The following is an 18,148-nucleotide window of genomic DNA, read 5'->3' on the forward strand; positions in this document are numbered from 1 at the left end:
GGGCATTTTTATTGAAGGATATAAATGAGGTAGGCAATTAATTTATCTTCTCAAAAGATGACACATCCCTAGAACAGCTGACTATAATGAACAATGAAGATCTCAAGTCAAAGAACAGATGGTTCATACTAATTCTTAAGATCGCAGTAACTTATTTTAGACAGCTTACCTCAATAAAGCATATGGTTTACCTTATCTGATTTTAGTGCTAACAAGTACTTCTGGAAAGGATGGCTCAACATTTACAGGAACCTTTAGCGGCTTAGATGCTGTTTTAATGCATGTATACTGTGTATGTCTGCACACAATCACACTATCTTCCCAAAAATAAATTCTCAAAACTTGAAAATCAATTACGGATCTTCAAACAAACAAACAAAAGCCTGCTTAGTTGACGGAATTTGATTAAACATTCCACACATTTATGAGATAGTTTATTGGTAGTCTGTCTAACCTGAATTGATATTTGAAAGCTTTTCAGGCACAAATGTCAGTGATTATCTTATGACAAATACATGAAAATTCAATTAAGATCACAGAAAGAAATGCCAGAAGCACCATAAAATAATCATAAAAAATTTCCTGCACCAGTATATGAATATACAGGGCATTGTCATGGCCCTAATAAAAATGTCAGCCTTGAATCTTAAAAAGAATGAAGGTACGCATGCATACATTCATATGTTTATCAATATACACACATTCTCATCAACTTCAATCAATAGACTCTTAGTTCCTAAGAGAAGAACATTGCAACATGAACATTTTTGTCAGCTAATTTTAAAAAACAATGCAGATTAAGTCAGTGTGGTTAAAAATAAGTACTTAACTAAAACAATTTTTAACATTTTTTAAAAATATTATTTGAAGGGTGATTACTGATCTGGAATGTCTCATGGCTTAAGTAATAGGTTGCTCTTAGCATGAAAGAAACACTGAAGTGCCACCATTTTCAAGTATTTGTCCCAGACCACCCATGTTCATCTTCCTGTCTACAACAAGAGCGACACTAAACATACAGAACCCGGGTCATAAGCAAAAATGCCAAAAAAAAAAAGGGGCTCCTGTTGCATCATATGAACACCTTTAATGGTGTCATCACGTGGACATACAAGGAAATAAACAAAAGGCAGCCATTTCTTCATTTACTGCGTCACTTCAAAACAGTGAGATAAAATGGGTGCTAAGTGCAATGAGAGAACCCATTTTAAAAAAATCAACTTACTTCAGAGTTCCTTTGGTGGTTCTGCGGGGGGGGGGGGGGGTCAGAGGGTGAGAGGGAGGAGGGAAAAAATCTGTCTGTGTGTGAATTTAGTGTACAGGTATGAAAAGAAATAATTTAATGTGAGAACTAAAGATAAGAGAAATCAATATAAAAATAGCTACAAATAAATGTCCAGTGAAAAATGAAGACTCGCTGGGAGGAAGAATATCAACACAATATGTTAAATGTAAAATACACATAAAATCATTTATGTGAGGGGGCTGGAGAGATGGCTCAGCGGTTAAGAACATGGACTGTTCTTCCGGAGGTCCTGAGTTCAATTCCCAGCAACCACGTGGTGGCTCACAACCATCTGTAATGAGATCTGGTGCCCTCTTCTGGGGTGCAGGTATGCACACAGGCAGAACACTATATACATAATAAATAAATCTTTAAAAAAAAAAATCATTTATGTGAAAAAGAAAATTAAAGGTAGATGGAGCTATGGAGACCTAGAAAGAGGAAGACTAAATCACACAATAGTAATAACCCAGGTTGCTATTGTCTTAAATGGCCTTGGTAAGTTACTCTAGCACTTGGACCCAATTTCCAAGTCTGGAAAGCAGGAAAAAGCACCTTTTTGGTGAGCGAGTTTTGAAATATACAGTAATACTTCTATGTTTCAACTCTCTAAGTTGGATTTAAGCAAGCACTGGTTAAATATTAATAATAAGAAAACATAGGTCATAAAATTTTAATAACTGATTGCAACAATTACAATAAATTATTTTTACATCAAGTACAAATGGGACTTTTGGAAGAAGAGATCATCCTTTGTCTAATGTATAAAAAAAAGAAGAAAGACATTTAAGAAGTAATTTGGAACCTCAGGAACTTGCCTCATGATTAAAACAAGTCACAAACCAGGCATATCATTACAATCAAAACTCTGGAATTCTCTGTCTGCGGCATGGCAAGAGACGTGCAGCAGAGATTCTCACGTCACAAAATCAACAACGGCGCTTCTGCTTATGTAACACTTCCACCAGCCAAGAATTCTTCAGATTTGAAATTGACAGAGAAACACAAACTCACAGCTTAAAACAGTACATTGCATCCAAGATTAAAGGGGTGTCTTAATTCATTCTTGCTATTAATTGTTACTAGGTTCATTTTCCTCTGAGGGCAAATAGACATCATAGAATCAGTTGGTTTCATACTTTTTCCTTCAAAATCGGCAAAGGTTATCAATGGAAATCTAAGACGCTTGTTTTCTGGCTTCCAAAGTAACACAGGCGTTGACTTATGCTAAAGGGATCATCCACTAAGAAGGAGGTTATCTCCCCAAGTGTCTGGGTTTCTAGGCTGCATTACCCGGCATCTACCCCAACACCTCCTGTTGATTTCTCCCTTGATGAGGTTGCCCTGCGTCTCCTCCCAGTCTGTCTGGGAAGTCAGTAAGTTCAGCATATCAACTTAAAAATCCAGGAATAAGTGAGTCCAATTTGACAAACATTTATTGGAAGGCACTATGTCTCACACTCTGAGACAGTTGCCAGGGATATGAAAATGAACTATTAATTGTTTTCCAGAAGATCAGAGTCTTTCTATCTTTAAAAAAAAAAAAGTCAATAAGAAAATTGCTGTAGAGAATATGAAAGGTTGAGACACGAGAACACTGTTTCAATTCCAAACATCTTATCAATTCAATATGTACTTTGTGTCTAATCAGTATAATTTATGTATGTAGATACTCCTATTAAACTCAGAAAAACATTGATGCAATATAAAATAATTAATTGAATAATCTATTGAAAATTTCCCTTTTGGATATCATAACCTAAGAGAGAAAGCAAATCTTTCACAATAAAATTGTGTGTATGATGGTTGCAAATTTTTTGCTATTCTTTAGTGAATAAGTACAGCTTAACTCCCTCCCCTTCCCTTGTGGCTGCCTCTACTGAACTCTTTTCCAGCAGTCTGAACATTGTAAGGACAGATCTTCAAAAACCCTGGCTTCAATTGGAAACACTTACTCCCAAGTTCTCTGAGCTACCCTGTAAGGGGATTGCTTACCCCAAGTCTACCATTAGGATGATTGGGAAGCCACCCAGAGGCCCTCTAGGGGAAAAGGAATTACAACATAAATGTCACCTTGGGGAATACACAGAGACAAGGGCACAGCTTTATAAACTACAATAAGAGGAAATTGGAGTTGACTTGGTGAGATAAGAGATGCAGGCACGTGTTCAAAAGTTAAGCTGGGCGGTGGTGGCGCACGCCTTTAATCCCAGCACTTGGGAGGCAGAGGCAGGCGGATCTCTGTGAGTTCGAGACCAGCCTGGTCTACAAGAGCTAGTTCCAGGACAGGCTCCAAAACCACAGAGAAACCCTGTCTCAAAAAACCAGAAAAAAAAAAAAAAAAAAGTTAAAACCAAAGAAGCAAAGGGGTGGCCCCTCTGAGCAGCATGAAGCTCGAGAGGAGAGTATATGCGGTGTGTACATGCTGCTGTGAGGTGAGCAGAGGAAAGAGAGGTAAGGTCAGAACGACAAGGAAGACGGCTTGCCATTGGGTAGCTCCATGCAGTAATGGGCCAGCAACCAAGTGTTGGACAGAAACAGTGAGCTTGAACTAAGGGTGACAACTGAGGCAAGAGTCTAGCACAGTGAGATCTTAAACCTGGTGAGATAAACTGGCCTCCACCTCACTGATGGCTCCAAAGGCTAACCAGACTAGAGAACATTAATTAAGCTAACTTACCATGTTCGGTAATTTTGCACATATTTTGGGTTGTACTGTCCTCAGAGGGTCAACTTTCAAATAATCTGAAAACATTTTTTTTTTTTGGTTTTTCGAGACAGGGTTTCTCTGTGGCTTTGGAGCCTGTCCTGGAACTAGCTCTTGTAGACCAGGCTGGTCTCGAACTCACAGAGATCCGCCTGCCTCTGCCTCCCAAGTGCTGGGATTAAAGGCGTGCACCACCACCGCCCGGCAATCTGAAAACATTTAATGTCAAATATCACTGTGTTTGGGAGGCCAAAACAACCTTCTTTGAATAAAAACCGCACAGAATAGTATTTACGTTATTTTTTTATGTCTGATTCTATCACCCAGTGAGAGGCTAAGGGAGGGAAAAGAATACATTCTGGCTAGGCAGAAAAGAAAAATACACTGTTGATAATAAAGCGTTAGAGTTAATATACTCTCAGAAATACCGGCTAACACACACCCCACCCACTGCTACCTGTCAAAACAAAGGAATGTAGAGTTTCATCCTTGTAGCTTTGCCTTCTGTTTGGACATTAGACTATGAAAGCAGCAGATGCTGAATTTAGCAGTCAGTGAATGGACGCTCTGAAGGGCACAGGTTAAATGGCTGGAATTGCTCTGTAGCTCCAACTACAGCAGCTACAATAGGAACATAAATCATCCGAACCTGGCTGCAAGGAAATCCGTATGCAAAGTGGCCCAAAGAATGAAGTGTCCAGATTTGCTTTGACCCTTCCTTCTACTCTCACAAAGGCATTAGAAAACAACATTTGTTAAGAGAAAAGACCAAATTAAGCAAACCTCCCAGGAACACAAAGGATACACTTGTGTCATAGTGGCATCAGCAAGGGTAATAGCAATCTCTTCTCAGGCTGATTTACATATCTAACTTGGGACAAAACAAAATATGGAATTAAAGGGGACAACCTAAAATCAACCACGAACTGAACAGCGCAAAGAAAACAAAAAGAATGGAATAGAATGGATGAATTTTTCAAGTCGATGAGGTTATTATATTCCATAACTAAACATACCACAAGACTGCTTTGGAGACAAGACTAAGAAAAAGATGGTTTTTGTTGTTGTTGTTATTTTGTTTTTCATTAACACAAACCCACAAATACTTGACCAATCAAATAAATTGTTTTTGTATATAAAATGGGTACATACAGAAATAGCCTTGGATTATTATTTATATGGAATCATTAATGCAAGTACGTAAGCAGATGTAGATTTGATGGCAGCATCTATTTTATATTCACTGACTATCAATGTTTGGAACGAGTTTTATTTTCTGACATGCTGAGAGAGATAAACAGTGTAGCCAGTGACCTAAGTGATTTTTCCATCTATGTACAGAACAAGATATGAAGGCTCAGTAGAAGGACGATGAAGACATTTTATAACTGAAGAATGCGTAAGAACATAAAAGACATGAGTGGACAACAGTATCCAAATTCACCAAATTTGCATAGTTATCAAATGCTGACTGTTTTATAATAATTAATTCACATAAATCATTGAAACAAGTCTATGATGGGGTTTTCTTAAGCTCTCTTTTTTATAGATGACATAACTGGGTCTCAGGCCAGGTAAGTAGCTCAGTCAGTCCAGGAAGTCTGACTTAAGTTTCAGTCTAGCCTGGCTCGGGGCATGGTACCCTGTCGTGATGATAGGCTTTGCAGAAGACGTAACAAAATCGTGAGGAATGACTGATACACCTGTGGAGAACACTGGGGAAGGCAGTCCAAGGATGGTCGATCTTGTGGGACCAAGCCTTTGCCATCGGGATTCTTGAGCCTCTCTTCGCATAGATCTGCACCATACAAGATAGCGAAGGGGGCGTGGTTATATCTGTTTTTACAAGGCTCTGGAAACTCTTCAAAGAATGAATTGTAGAAAGAACCTGAGAGATTGTTAAATTATTTCAGAAAAAAAGATATAAAACTATGAATAAATAGGGTGGTAGTCTCGGGGTAGAGAAGAAGACTGGGCAATGAACTTGGCAGACACTCAAACTGGGGAGGAAAAAAAGAAAACTCAATGAACAGGGTTTTTAATTTAGGGAAAAGAAAGATGATAACATGAAACAAAGCTAAAAATACCAGAAACTTAGATGGAGAGCTATTCAATGCTATACTTAGTCATTTTCATGCACCAGGCAAGGACAGGCTTATCAGGAATAGAAGACGCCATCTTCATCTCTCAGTGCACAGGCACGGCAGGAGAAGCTTGCAGACAAAATCTATACTTAGATACCAAGTGGCTCCGTCACAGCTAACTTTTAAGAATATAGACTTTCTCTTAGTGACTTTATTAAAGATTAAACAATGAACAAAGCAAGACTGCCTTTTCCATAACACTTCACATCTAGAATGTCATCAAATAAATGCAACGGTGATGAGTATATAAGGCACCACTATATAAAAGTAGCTCAGGCAGATTAAAACCATACTCCCGATCAAGAAATCCACCTCCATGCTTTACGTTAACATACAAGCTGAATAAAAGCAAGAAGTAAATTAGATTTCTCCTTTAGGCAAACGTACTAATGAGCTTGCCTTCATGGCTGCTAATGCTAGTGGCAGGCTGCTTGGTATGAAGCATGCTCTTTCTTTCTTCTTCATATAGTCAGGTTCCTATTTAGGATTCATTATTCATGTCTATTTTTATCAGAGAGAACCTTTACATGAAACCACAATCCAAGCATATTTGGCTCTTGGTTTTATTTATGGGGGGAAGAAACTATGCCTCCTTCTGATACTGGGGTGTGTCTGTTAGAGTCACAAATATGCTACATATGGGCAAAGGAGGATGTCTGCTCCTTAGGTTGAATCGTGCTGTGTTTAATTTAGGAAATCTGTCTGAACCACAGACTTCTTTTTTCACTTGTATTAATTTGAAGAACTAGCAAGACATTGAAGAAAACCAATAACCTTATAAACAAACTGATAAAATGTGTTCATTTTAACAATAAATACTGGTGAAGATGTTGGCAAGAGGGAACCCTCATATATTACTAAGGAAATGCAAACCAGTCCAGCTCTTTGGGTACTCAGTATAGAGGGCCCTCAGAAATGCAAAAAAAAAAAAAAAAAAAAAAAAAAAAGATCTACTGTATGACATGCCTCTACCACTCCTGAATATTTACCTGAAAAATTCCACATCAGTATATCACAGAAATCCTTGACACCAATGCTATTATTACAGCACTATTCACAGAAGCTGAGTCATGGGAACAGCCTAGGGGGTCCAAGAGGAATGATTAGAAAACAAATGTGCTAGATATACAAATTATTTTTGCCATAAAGACAAAATTATATTGGCTGTTGGAAAACAGAAGCCACTCGAGATAATCATAGTAACTAAACTGAGCCAGCCCTAGAGAGACAATTATCCCATGTCTTCATTCATGTGTGGCTCCTAGATTTTATATGGAAATATAGAGACACATGTATAGACAATGAAAGCAGAAGAGAAACTTCCTAGAGGACTATGTTGTACTAGATATTATGACCTCAGTAAATTTAGCTGACCATTGTTTTTTTTTTGTTTGTTTGTTTGTTTTTGGTCTTTTTCGAGACAGGGTTTCTCTGTGGTTCTGGAGCCTGTCCTGGAACTAGCTCTTGTAGACCAGGCTGGCCTCGAACTCACAGAGATCCGCCTGCCTCTGCCTCCCAAGTGCTGGGATTAAAGGCGTGCGCCACCACCGCCCGGCTGACCATTGTTTGTTGGCCTTCTTTACCTCTTTAATTCCTGATGGCTATCTCCGGAACATGTAATAAAAATGGGTAAGATAATATTAGGTTTAATAATTGCTACTGTTCATGGCCACTCACTGTTTAACAAATTTGTTATATTCATACATATGTATTTAACCTGTGGGAGCTTATGCTTACATATATCAGTCCAGTATTGATAGTTTAGAAATCTGGAATCCTGGGACAACAAGATTTAATGGACAAGAAGAATGTAGTTTTGAATACAAACATATTTGAATACATCACATTTATAATAGCTAAAAGTTGGAAGCATGCAAATATACTTAAAATATATTCCCCATACTGTAGATTATCAGATAGTCATTAAAACTACAGTCATGAGGATGCAAATATAATAAAAATGTTTATAGAATAAAATTAATGTCAAAATTGTCATAAATACAGTAGATGTAATTGTAACTAGTGTGCATAAAAGAAAACTGGAGAGAAACATAAAAGAATTAGTGATTATGAATGAGAATAAAACAATATACACACTGTGGTCATAGTACAATTGGCTCTCTGTATCCACTGGTTCCCAATTACAGACGCCTACCAAACACAGAAACACTTAGGAAACAACTCATTTGTAGTAAACTTGGACAGAATCTTTTTCTCATAATTGCTCCCTAAATACTATCTGCATAGCATTAAATTGTGTTGGGTATTATAAGAAATCTAGAAATGATCGAGTATATTATAGGAGGGCAGCTCTGTGCAAATACAGCACCATTTTATTAGTGGCAAGGTTCTACCGCATCCCACATCCTGCTGTCCCAAGTGTGGTCCCAGAATCTTCATTCCATTAACACCAAGGGACTGCTGTGTTTTAAATATATAAGCATAAACTAAATTTTAAAAAATCCAATAAAATAATTTTTTTTAAAACAACAGCAATCACTTGGAATGAGGCGATGGATGGTTTTGGTATTTCCTACCTGTACCTTTTCTATACTTTCCTAGTTTTATTGCTAGTGATGCAATATAAAATGAAACTTTATTCAAATTGTTATTGTGTTGAAGTTAGTTATACTAAAATTATCTTAGCAAGAGAAGCATTTAAAAATCAGAATGTCCCTTTAAATATTTTCAATGGCTATGAATTTAAGCTTTTAGAAATGAAAGGAATTAATCCATGACACCAACACTCTATCCTTGGGCTAGACCTGAAGCTTACTATAGCTGTCTACTAGGCTCCCTAAGGACCAGATTGCTTTTGATTGATGAGTACTCCTCTTCGGCATTTTCCACAAGGAACCAAACACCAGGGTGTCTCACTAAGGTCCCCTCACAGGGGCTGCAGAGCAGGTTTGTGCCCACTCCTCCTTCCCAGAGTTGCAAGGGATGAAAAGGGTGATGGCATATGGCCTACAAAAAACTCAGTGAGTGGCACTCCTGATGGCTGTGGGGCCACAATATGATAATAAGGCAGTTTATCTGCCTGAGTAAGAAAGAGAAAGGTCGAACTCGCCAAAAAAAAATGTTGGGGGAAATGGTCAGGGTACCTGGGGGTGTATGATATTTATTTAAGTGAGAAGGAGAGCTTGAGAATGTAGAAAATTAATTGGATAATTTAGATGATCTTTAGCTGGATATTTTGCAGTTCCAGTTAAAATTTAACAGCTGGAAGGAAGAAAAAAAAAAAAAAAGAACCAGGGTAAAAGTGCCTAATTGGGGAAAAAAAATTAGTGTCTTCGTGCCAAGGCTCCTTTGTGCTTGGAGAGTGCCCTGGAGGCAGAGGTTCCTCAGGTCAGCTCTTCCTTTCTCTCTATCCCAGGGAGATCTGATGCTGAAGGTTTCTGAAGCTGAACGTGATGAGTGGTGAGTTCTGTTACGATTACTAATTGATACTGAAAAAAGAACCAATCGTTGCTGCGTAGTTGGGGGCTGTTTCCCAGGCAACAGCTTGAGGGACATTTTTAAATGAGCATTGCTCAATCAATCTTCGGTATAACTAAGAGGGAGACCCCTAGAAGTGCCATGTCTGGGGGCAGTACAGTGGTAACAGTATTGTAAGATGTCTGATCATCTCATTTCCTGCAATTCCTGGTCCTATTTCTCATGATTTCTTTTTTGTTGGTTGAACTCTTCCTTTGCACAATATGCAAATGATTTCATATTTCTAGAAACACTCAGAAACAGGGGTGTCTATGTCAAGGGACCTGCCTGACTATGTATTCGCAGACACAGAACCCATTTTGAGACTTGCCGGTTAAAGGTACTGAAAACTAAGGAATAAGTTCTTGAGAGCTTATTTTGAAACAAAAGGCACACAAACATGGAGACAGATGTCTTTAGGATATTAGATATTGCTGGCAAAAAGCTTCAGGTTGTTAAGAGGACAGAACTGTTTCACACTGACTCCCTGTTTGTGTATCCCAAACTTGTCTAAATAAAACAGACGAAATGCTGGAAACATTGCAAGCCCTTGTTTCTTCCCAAGGACAGGGTTACAAGAATTGCATTGGGAAAGATGGCTTGCAGTTTTTTTTCTTCCTACAGCCACTCTGTAGCTGGTAACACATTTTCAGCTTAAAATTTTTCAGCAAAAAAAAATTATCCTACTGACAACATTTCTTGGGCCCTTTTCTCGGGCACCAGTCATCACCACCAATCTTACTGTCAACATTTTTCCCCTTCCTTTTTTTCTTTTTCTTTTCCAAATAAGGAAAAGATATGTTTCAACCTGCTCTCAATTCCGTGAGCAGTCCCTGTGACTTCGCGTGCATCACTCCCTAACAAGCTCTTTGGAGTCACTGGGTATTGAGTGGAGTTCCGCACACATCGTGGGGTGTTCCGGTTTTTCTAACAAGCCTTCCCACACTGTAGAGCTACACACCTGCCAATACCCAAGTTACTCAAAGAACATTAGTAGTTCTGTCAATGGAGGTGTCCTTTAAGTTTATGGCAGGCGTTAAATAAAACCGTTGGTGACTCCTACGCAGAGAAGAGTAATATTTCAGATCCACTTGGAATCAGTTTCCATGGAGTTTAGTGGTACTTAATATCACCGAGACATTGTTTAACAATGAGAATCCCCTCCTCAGGCAAATATGCAAAAGATGGAACAGAAAACCAGGAGAGGAAAGGACTTTATAAAATAGAAGTTTTTTTGTTTTTTTTTTTTTTTTATTTAATTCATGCTGTTGATTCTTTTCTCCGGAAGCAAAGGACAGGGTGTACTATAGACTATATTAAGACATTCAGCGCTAGGGAAAATTGTCTTGAACAACAGACATTCCACTGTGGAATGAATTACAATAATTTTGTAAACACTGGCCTTGCGCTCATAGAAGATAATGTGTAGGAGTAAATATGATTTGAAGGTATCTGCAAGGAGAGTGAAATCTAAATGAACAGTCTATTTTGGACACAGTGAACCAACAGCTAAAGTTGAAATGACATTTTGAAGAATATCTAGAACATAAAAAAAAATGGTTACAGAGTTGGAGAAGTAAAAGTCATTCCTGGAGAGGATTTAGAAAGAAAAAAAAAAAAGAGTTGCCCACCATGGTCTCTATGAGTCCCGTTTCACACAGTGTTTTACAGGGCGTGTGCTTCCTGACACGAACTGCCCCGTCCTTCAATGGATCCCCACTTTCTCGAGATTTAAACATTGACGCTGTCCTTAAGTAGTCCTGCAGGGTAGAAGAGCCACTTGTAAGTGTGTATTGGGCTTTCACAGCTAGAAGTGAGCCACGGGGATTACAAGTGACCACTTCCCTCATGCAACTAATGCTCTTTTCATCTGGGTAGACTTTCTTCTTAACAACTACAGGAAACAAAGTTTCTTTAAATACAGAATCTGACAGATAGAAATCCTCACCAGGACAAGGAATTACAGTACTCGCTTTATGAGAGATACGTATACAGTACTTAAAGGCATGTTTCCTGTCCCTAAATATAGTACGTGCAACTGGACGACAACGCTAAAGAAAAGAACGAAAGCACCATGGCCTCTCTAATGGCTCCTCGTGAATACTACTGAAATAAACAGCCCAAAGATGAAAAACAATGGGACTGGACAGTTGGCTTGGCAGTTAAGAGCACTTGTTGCTACTGCCGAGGACCAGGGTTTGATTCCCAGCACCCACATGTCAGTTCACAACCATCTGAAAACTTCAGTTCCAGGAGATCTAACACCTTCTTCTGACCTTATGGACACCAGGCATGTACATGGCTCAAATACATACATGTAGGCAAAGCATCCAAACACATAAAAATAAAACAAATTTATTTTTTTGAAAGAGTAATGACAAATGATTAAAGAAGTAACTGCTTAGCCAAGTACAGAAGGAGAAAAAAAAAGACTGATCAACTATGGGATGGAGTAACTTATGATGTTATACAAAGATATTTGATGCACTTTCTGACATACCTACTTCTGTGTTTCTTTCTTTCTCAATGAAAGTCACAAGGATTTGAAATAGAAAGCTCTGCTGGGTACCAAATGCTACATAATTGCAGTTGTGCTTTCCGTAGTCTTGGTGGATGCCATCTGGGATGGAAAGAGACAGAAGCCTCAGGATGAGCCAAGTGGCTTCCAGGCAGACAGAGAATGGCGTACAGCTTGGCTAAGCTACAGAACGTTACAGGACAAAGCACAGGAAAGGTGATGGACAGAGAAGTAGCCCTTGGTGTTCAGAACACAGTGGTTGACTTGAATTCTGCCAGGAAGAAACAATTGTTCCATCCTACATTACAGAGGCCAGCAGCAGGCCGGTTTAATATTGCTTTAGAGACAAGAGTGTGCAATTTTCTTTTCTGCTGGAGTAAACCTTGCAATAACCCATTTACATCTATCGTTCCACTTCGGAGTAGTTTAAGGAGAAAGATCCATTACTGCACTGTGGAGTTGAGGAAAATTTATGGGTAAAATAATAAAAGAGTTTATGAGATTCTGAAGACAAGTAATAGAAACTCATCTGGGCCTTTGACCTTGGGTTGGTTTTAAAAAGTAAACTGTCCATTTTAAATATTACTACAGTTTTTGCCACACGATGCAACAAGCAGACCATAAAGAGGATATAAGTAAAGAATTAATACAATTTTTATTTGTTCTTTGTCACAGATCTTTCAGTTTAGATTATATAAATTTTTAGTTATAATTATTATCGCTCTCTCTCCTTCCCATCCTTCCCCCCTTCTCCCCTGCCATCTCTAACACATCTCTTTACTGTAAGATCTTGTTGTACTATAGAAGAGACAGAGGAGTTTGTGGATTACAAACTTAACCTATGGATTACAGACTAAGCCATGGAGGTGTGGAAATGTGCCTGGTTACTATTATGTAGTATGCTGGGTTACTATTATATACTATATAGACACATTATCTGCCACAAGGAACTGAACCTCTATTTTAATCAGTGACTTCAGACCAGTGGTTCTCAACCATTCAAATGATGTGACCCTTTAATACAGCTCCTCATGTTGTGGGGACCCCCCCAACCATAAAATTATTTCCGTTGCTACTTCATAACTGTAATTTTGTTACTGTTATGAATCATAACAATGCAAACACTTTTGAAGACAAAGTTTTGTTTGCCAAAGGGTCTTGACCCACAGGTTGAGAATCACTGCTTAGAGGCTCCCTTTTGGCAGTCTATGTCTACAAGCAGATTAACATTGAAGATAGGTGTGCTAAGATGAATATCATTATAGGTCATCCAGGGACAACTCCCTCGGAGATAAAAAGATTTACTGGGGAGAATGATGGACATCAAATAAAGGAGTGTGAAATTAATTAGCAAATTCACCATAGACTGAGCAATACTTAAATCACTGGCACCTTCAGGTGAATACAAAATGCTTTCGTTTCAGGGAACTAAGAATTGTGGTTGTCAGGAAATTGGGGTGAACATATCCATATCCATGTAATTTAGTGCTTGTATCTTACAAACTCAATCATTTCATGTGGACACTTCCCCTTTGTTAAACGACGAAATGATTGGTTTCTTTACTGGATAGTGTCTACTGTGAGCATCCATTTCTAAACGGGTATTTGAAGACATAATCCTTCCTGGAGGCAGAAGAAATGGTTCGACGGCTGTGTAAAGACTTTTGAGAAGCTGTGCGCAGAGACCCAAGGTGAGTCTCAAGCAGGTCATTCGGAGTCCCTGTCACACTTTTACATAAGGCAATAGCTACTTTTAAGATCCAAACTGACAACAGATTTACGTGGGAGAGTAAGGCACTAATTAGTGCTTCAGTGAATGAGCAAATGCAATCCCAGAGGTTTTACAATTAACACCTAGAGAGTGAATTCTATGTGGCCCAAAGAAAGAGTTTTTCTTGTCCCTCCTGCTCTGTACCAGTTTTTTTTTTTTTGCTCCCCTCTTAAGCTTGCAACTCTCCTTGTGCTGATTTATTTACATTGTCAGTGATCTTTAAAGAGAATCTGCACTAATGCTTTCTATTTTGATATCACCTTTCTTCCTAAACTCTTGATAACTTACAAAACCATTCATACTGAAAAAAATGGCCAATTTTAATAAGAATATTAACTCTCTCTGACTATATTGACTCCATTTAGTGAAACGAAACTTAGCTAAATAAGAAGTCAGCTTCCATTTTCTTTACTCCTCTAAACATAACATCAAACTTTAATAAATGTGAACCTAGCTAATAAGAGAATTCAATACAAGGCCCTAAGGGCAGAGGTTTCTAGGAATGTGCTTATAATAGAGCTTCACCTGGGATTCAATTAAATATTTAGCGAGAGTGGCTGAAAGGAAGTCCGTGTGTTGAAGGCTGTGGGAAGGCAGGGAAGAACAGGAGAGTTTTTATCCTCTAGAAGGACAAGATCAACAACAGCTCAACACCTTAACTTGGGTGGGAAGTGGAGGAGGGGTCCTCCTCTTCCTTCTCCTCCAGCACTTACAAACCTGCCTGTGTTCATACAATCTCATCAGCCTTTCCTCTGGCTTCCTAAGCTGAAGCATCCTCCGCAATCACATCTAAGCTTCCCTTGCACACCTTTGGTACCACCTCTGTCCGTTTTCTGGAACCACCCCTCCCTCTCCTTTCGCAAGGGTTGTATTATAAATTAGAGGTCACCCAGGTCTTTCTGTAATAAGACAGATAGGCAATAGTTTAGGCTTTTAAAAGGCATACAGAAGTTGTTGTGACCACCTAATTCTGGGGTAATGTCAAAGAAGGTGTACGCAAACAAACATACAAATATGCAAATTATGTACATAAATGGATGCGACCAGCTTCTAGTAAACTTTCATGTAAACACAATAATATTCGGATTTCAGCCGGGCGGTGGTGGCGCACGCCTTTAATCCCAGCACTTGGGAGGCAGAGGCAGGCGGATCTTTGTGAGTTCGAGACCAGCCTGGTCTACAAGAGCTAGTTCCAGGACAGGCTCCAAAACCACAGAGAAACCCTGTCTCAAAAAAAACCAAAAAAAAAAAAAAAAAAAAAAATATTCGGATTTCATTAAAATTTCATTTGTCATGAAATGTCCTCTGTTTTGTTTTAAAAACCATTTCATTTTGACTAAACATACAAAAGCGAGGACATATTTGGGCCACTCACCAGAGCTGCTAATCCTTGCTTTAAAAGGTTGCCATGTTTCCCTAGGTTTTCTACTGTTCTTTGCTAGCCAAGGTACGCAGTGACATTTAACAATGACTGAACACTGACCAGGAAGTGGATGCTAATTACTAAGAACAGAAAAAGTGGCCAATGCAACTGAGCTTTTAGGAATCCGGTCACTGGGAGCAGCCAGGGGACAGTCTCAGTGCATCCACATCAGATCTGCTCATCTTGTTTGGAAGAAGAAACAAAGCTCTCTTCACGTGGCTATCTCAGCATCGCTCTGCACATCCCACGCTACTGAGACTTGTGACTTCCTGAATCTTATTCATTACACAATGACTCCAACACAATCCCTTTGACTCTGACGTTTCCAGAGTATATACTGTGTCTTTCTATTGTTTCTGAAGACCTTGTCTTGATATTTCATTCCCGTCCCTCATTCAATTAAATTCCCTTAGTTGTCTTCTATTTTTCTAGCTTTTCATTCTTGGTTGCTTTGGTGAGTCTGGACTCATTCCTTCCTATTCCAGGAGTATTCCTTTCTGCTGCTCTTTAGATTCGCAGACTTCTTACCAACTTGGGTTTCCCTAGGGCATCTCAAAGTCAGCGTTCAAAACAGTGACCTGAAGTCATTCCTATCAGATGCCTGGGTGTAGCACCCCATCCTGATCCTAAGATACTGGTAGCCACTCCCAGCATTGTCCAGCGGCTCTAGTTAGACTTATTTACTGTCCATCATCACTTTTCCTACACATGTTTCTCACTTACACATGTCTCACAGAATCCCTAGTCTAGCCTGCTTTGCTTAACTAGATCAGGGCCCTGGTTGAGTCCTTGATCAACATCCACAGTGTGTGGAGATAAGATCTAAAACTAATCTCAACAAGAGAAAACCTTCTTTGAGTAATTAGCATGGTCATACAGCCCTCTACGATACTGCCTCCATTTCTGGCCTCGGTCTTACCATTGTAGAACCTATTCCCAAGTGATAGAGAACTAAAGAGGCAATAGTAGACTTCCATGGTACCACACATGCTATTCCAACTACATAAAAAGGCAATCTCCTTTGTCGGACTAATGTCTAGCCCTCTATTAAGAATCTCCCTCAGTCAGCGGTGGTGCACACCTTTAATCCCAGCACTCAGGAGGCAGAGGCAGGTGGAGCTCGGTGAGTTCAAGGCCAGCCTGGTCTATAAGAGCTAATTCCAGAAAAACCCTATTTCAGTGATGTGGGAGTTCCGTCTGTGTGCTACCATTAATGAATAAAGAAACTGCCCTGGCCTGTTGATAGGGCAGAATTTAGGTAGGCAGGGAGGACTGGACTGAATGCTGGGAGAAAGAAGGGCGGAGTCAGAGAGATGCCATGGAGCCACTAGAGTCAGAAATGCCAAAACTTTGCCAGTAAGCCACTGCCATGTGGCAATAGATTAATAGAAATGGGTTAAATTCATATGTAAGAGTTAGCCAATAAGATGCTAGAGCTAATGGGCCAAGCAGTGATTCAAATAATACAGTTCCTGTGTGATTACTTCTGGTGTAGCTAGTCGGGTGGTCAGGAAGAACAAGTGGCCCCTTCCTTCCAACATCTGGTGGGGGGGGGGAATCTCCCTCTGATTTTATGAAATGAGAAGAGCTCATTGTTTCCCAGTTGCGTTGGAAAAAATAACCCTTTGCTCTTTGAAAACCACTAGAATTTTGCCATCAGTAAGAGTGCTAGGTAAGTTGAGTCATTTATGCTGCAGCTCCTGGACCACTAACTGACAAGCATGAATGGGTGAAGATACTTGGCAAACCATGAGGGCTTGGGAGAGAAGGGGCTGAACAGGGTGTACAGAAGTAACGCTGCCCATTTATCATCCCAGAGTACAGCTTATTGATGCATGATTTGGACCATATGCTTTGTAATCTCCTTCCCTATGTGTGAAAAGGAATTGCCATTCATTTATTAAATTATTCATTCATTGCTTTCTTAAATATTAATTCATTTATTAAAAATGAATTCAATACATATATGTACACATACATATGTGTGTATTAGGCACTCTTTGTGCACAGAATTTGTTTTGCATATTTCCAAGGAGTGTGCATTCCAACAGAAGTAGCAGAAGGAATGAATAGAGTAAACAAATAGGTCCTAAAACCTGTTGACTATTATTTGAAGTCTGTTGCTTAGGAGAAAGTGCATGGGGACTGGAGGTGGTGCCCAGAGATTTGGAATGGAGCACGGAGCCACAAGAAACACCCAGCAAATTTGAAACAGCACGATCATGGGTAGAGATATTGATCAATGCCCTGATGGCCATTAAGAAGTAGGTCACAAGAGTAGCTGGAGTGAGGAGTATTTCAGAAGGAAGGGACAGTAAGTGCAGAGGCATGAGGTATCTCAAGGAATGAAGAGGACAGAATGGTGAGGAAGAGCTAGTGAGTGAAGAGAGGTGAGGTGAGCAGCTGTGGGCAGGGACAGGCACGGCAGAGGCTGCTGGAACCTGAAGGACCTTAGATGAGTGAAGCAGCCACTGGAGAGAGCAGTAAACGATCTGAATGGGGCTAAAGACCGCCATTGTTGTTCCAGACACACAGGAGGAGCAAGTAGAGAAGCCAGAAGTGTCGGGAGGCAATTATAATCATTCAGATAAAGATAGTGGTGGCGTGGATCTCACTATGGCCAAACAAATAGTTTGTCCCAAAACTGAAGAAATAAAGTCAAACCCATTTGAGGAGTGTTAAGTGAGCAGGAAGAGAGATGTAGACACTTGAGACCCAAGGTCTAGTCCATTTGTGGACATACAGGGTAGGGTGATTAGCATTCGGTGCTAGAAAAAGCTGCCAAGGCTTTCTGAGCAGTAGGTAAGATGAAGGATCCAGGTT

The 18,148-nt window shown here is 39.6% G+C and overlaps 1 protein-coding gene across 3 annotated transcripts in view; it reads right to left on the bottom strand.

Moving 5' to 3' along the window:
• The window catches only part of Csrnp3 (cysteine and serine rich nuclear protein 3), a 184,743-nt gene that overhangs the window by 99,218 nt on the left and 67,377 nt on the right, over nucleotides 1–18,148 (bottom strand). The gene's annotated exons all lie outside the window — the stretch shown is intronic.

This window comes from Chionomys nivalis, chromosome 22 (assembly GCF_950005125.1).
Source record: "Chionomys nivalis chromosome 22, mChiNiv1.1, whole genome shotgun sequence".
NCBI lineage: Eukaryota > Metazoa > Chordata > Mammalia > Rodentia > Cricetidae > Chionomys > Chionomys nivalis.